Genomic DNA, 3,908 nt, shown 5'->3' with positions numbered 1-3,908 from the left:
TGGAAAAGAACTTTCACTTCTCTAAAAGGAGGAACAATCCTGCGGAAAGAGTAACTGAGAACAATGCTTGCACCTTGCTGCATGATTTGTGTTAACCAGGGAAAATGTTTCAGGGGATGAGGCCCAAACTGTTCGCATATACAGATATGCCCCTGGAAGTAGGCTTGTTTCTAAGAATATCACCTGTGGAAAATGACTGCATCTCTTAGTAAATACTAACTAAGCACTCTTCTACATGGGGCACAGATTTAGTGCCTGAAGACACAACACTTATCAGGACAGAGAAGTCTGTATGGAGCTTTTGTTCCAACAGGATAGGCCAGCAATGAAGAAGTCACCCAAATGACAGACACTGTCTTTGAAGGCTGCACTTGGTGCCACAAAGGAGATGCATTGAAAGAAGGTGGGGAGCCTTCTTTGAGGACAGGTGTGCAGGAAGGTGTGGCAGAGAGAAATGGGGTGCCTCCCACCCCTGGCTTCCCCTTGCATGGTGCTCAGGATGCTTGCTCCCCACCAGTGGTCCTCAGAATAACGCTGTGGCATTGTGGTATGTGTGTGAGCTGAGAACTGAAGGATGACAAGGAACAGCCTATGAAGATCTGGGAGAGGCCCTCTCTCAGCTGAGGCAACAGTTAGTGAAAAGGCCCTGAGGCTGGGAAAAATGGGCGACGTTCAAGGATCAGAATCAGGGCCAGCATGGTGGCAGCACAGGAGCAAATTATGCAGACAATGGTGGGGGAGTGGAAGGTGGGACGAGAGTTGGCATCTGCTGCACTAATGCAGGTGACAGATGCAGGATCCATCCACTGGATGGGCCCTGTGGAAGCCATGCTAGGAGATCAGAGAGGCAGGTGGAAGAGTTTCAACTTTATCTCCTGGCTTGAATACATTCACAAATGGTGAATATACCATGACTTATGACTAATGCCATAAAATTAAGCCTGTTCTCTAATAGTACTTGTCCCTAATATGACTCTGAGCTTCCCAGGTGTTCAAGTGGTAAAGAATACATATGTCAGTTCAGGAGATGCAGGAAGATGATGCGACTCAATCCTGGGTCAGGAAGATTTCCTGGAAGAGGAAATGGTTACCGACTCCAGTATTCTTGCCTGGGAAATCCCATGGATAGAGGAGCCTGGCAGTCTACAGTCCACAGGGTCATAAAGAGTCGGACAGAACTGACCATGTACACACACATATAATATGACTATACTATGGGCTTTCCTTGTGGCTCAGCTGGTAAAGTATCCGCCTGCAATGCGGGAGACCTGGGTTCTATCCCTACATTGGGTAGATCCCCTGGAGAAGGGAAAGGCTACCCACCCACTCCAGTATGTTGGCCTGGAGAATTCCATGGGCAGTCAATGGGGTCACAAAGAGTCAGACATGACTGAGCAACTTTCACACTCAAACACTAAGGACATAGAAATGGATACACCAGAAACGTTTGGTCCTTACATGAAAACATCTACAAGCAGAAGCAGACAGCTACTTCTGCTTTGTTGATTATGCCAAAGCCTTTGACAGTGTAGATCACGACAATCTGTGGAAAATTCATCAAGAGATGGGAATACCAGACCACCTGACCTGTCTCTTGAGAAATCTGTATGCAGGTCAGGAAGCAACAGTTAGAACTGGACACGGAACTACAGACTGGTTCCAAATTGGGAAAGGAATACATCAAGGCTGTATATTGTTATCCTGCTTATTTAACTCATATGCAGAGTACATCATGCAAAATTCTGGGCTGGATGAAACACAAGCTGCAATCAAGATTGCTGGGAGAAATATCAATAACTTCAGATATGCAGATGATACCACTCTAATGACAAAAATTGAAGAGGAACTAAGCGGCTGCGACCCGCGCACTAAGCAAGGGCAGCTGTGCCCAGCACACTAAGCGCAGCCGAGAGGAGCTACCCCACGTCCGAGGTCAGGGGCAGCAGCCGAGAGTGCCAGGCTGTGACGGCACAGGAATGGAGGAGAGGAGCTACCCAGGTCTGAGGTCAGGGGTGGCGGCCGGGAGGAGCAAGGCCACGTCCAAGGAACAGTGGCTGCGCGGGCACAGGAGGGCCTAGAGGAACTATCCCACGTTGAAGGTCAGGAAGGGCGGTGGTGAGGAGATACCTTCGTCCAAGGTAAGGAGCAGCGGCTGCGCTTTGCTGGAGCAGCCATGAAGAGATACCCCATGCCCAAGGTAAGAGAAACCCAAGTAAGACGGTAGGTGTTGCAAGAGGGCATCAGAGGGCAGACACCATACTCACAGAAACCATGGTTTCTGAAACCATACTCACAGAAAACTAGTCAATCTAGTTACACTAGGACCACAGCCTTGTCTAACTCAATGAAACTAAGCCATGCCCATTGGGCAACCCAAGACAGGTGGGTCATGGTGGAGAGATCTGACAGAATGTGGTCCACTGGAGAAGGGAATGGCAAACAACTTCAGTATTCTTGCCTTGAGAACCCCATGAACAGTATGAAAAGGCAAAATGGTAGGATACTGAAAGAGGAACTCCCCGGGTCAGTAGGTGCCCAATATGCTACTGGAGATCAGTGGAGAGATAAGGAGCCAAAGCAGAAACAATACCCAGCTATGTATGTGACTGGTGATAGAAGCAAGGTCTGATGCTGTAAAGAGCAATATTGCAAAGGAACCTGGAATGTCAGGTCCATGAATCAAGGCAAATTGGAAGTGGTCAAACAAGAGATGGCAAGAGTGAACATCGACATTCTAAGAATCAGAGAACTGAAATGGAATGGAAAGGGTGAGTTTAACTCAGATGACCATTATATCTACTACTGCGAGCTGGAATCCCTCAGATGAAATGGAGTAGCCGTCATGGTCAACAAAAGAGTCTGAAATGCAGTACTTGGATGCAATCTCAAAAACGACAGAAATATCTCTGTTCGTTTCCAAGGCAAGCCATTCAATATCACAGTAATCCAAGTCTATGCCCCAACCAGTAACTTCAGCTTCTTCAGCTGAAGAAGCTGAAGTTGAACAGTTCTATGAAGACCTAAAAGACCTTTTAGAACTAATACCCAAAAAAGATGTCCTTTTCATTCTAGGGGACTGGAATGCAAGAGTAGGAAGTCAAGAAACATCTGGAGTAACAGGCAAATTTGGCCTTGGAATATGGAATGAAGCAGGGCAAAGACTAATGCAGTTTTGCCAAGAGAACACACTGGTCATAGCAAACACCCTCTTCCACCAACACAAGAGAAGACTCTACACATGGACATCACCAGATGGTCAACACAGAAATCAGATTGATTATATTCTTTGCAGCCAAAGATGGATAAGCTCTATACAGTCAACAAAACAAGACCAGGAACTGACTGTGGCTCAGATCATGAACTCCTTATTACCAAATTCAGACTTAAATTGAAGAAAGCAGGGAAAACCACTAGACCATTCAGGTATGACCTAAATCAAATCCCTTATGATTATACAGTGGAAGTGAGAAATAGATTTAAGGGACTAGATGTGATAGACAGACTGCCTGATGAACTATGGACTGAGGTTCGTGACATTGTACAGGAGACAGGGATCAAGACCATCCCCAGGGAAAAGAAACGCAAAAAAGCAAAATGGTTGTCTGGGGAGGCCTTACAAATAGCTGTGAAAAGAAGAGAAGCGAAAAGCAAAGGAGAAAAGGAAAGATACAAGCATCTGAATGCAGAGTCCCAAAGAATAGCAAGAAGAGATAAGAAAGCCTTCCTCGGTGATCAATGCAAAGTAATAGAGGAAAATAACAGAATGGGAAAGACTAGAGAGCTCTTCAAGAAAATTGGAGATACCAAGGGAATATTTCATGCAAAGATGGGCTTGATAAAGGACAGAAATGGTATGGACCTAACAGAAGCAGAAGATATTAAGAAGAGGTGGCAAGAATACACAGAAG

This window comes from Bison bison, unplaced genomic scaffold, assembly GCF_000754665.1.
Source record: "Bison bison bison isolate TAMUID 2011002044 unplaced genomic scaffold, Bison_UMD1.0 scf7180017864363, whole genome shotgun sequence".
Taxonomy (NCBI): Eukaryota; Metazoa; Chordata; class Mammalia; order Artiodactyla; family Bovidae; genus Bison; species Bison bison.
This window is presented reverse-complemented; position numbering follows the sequence as displayed.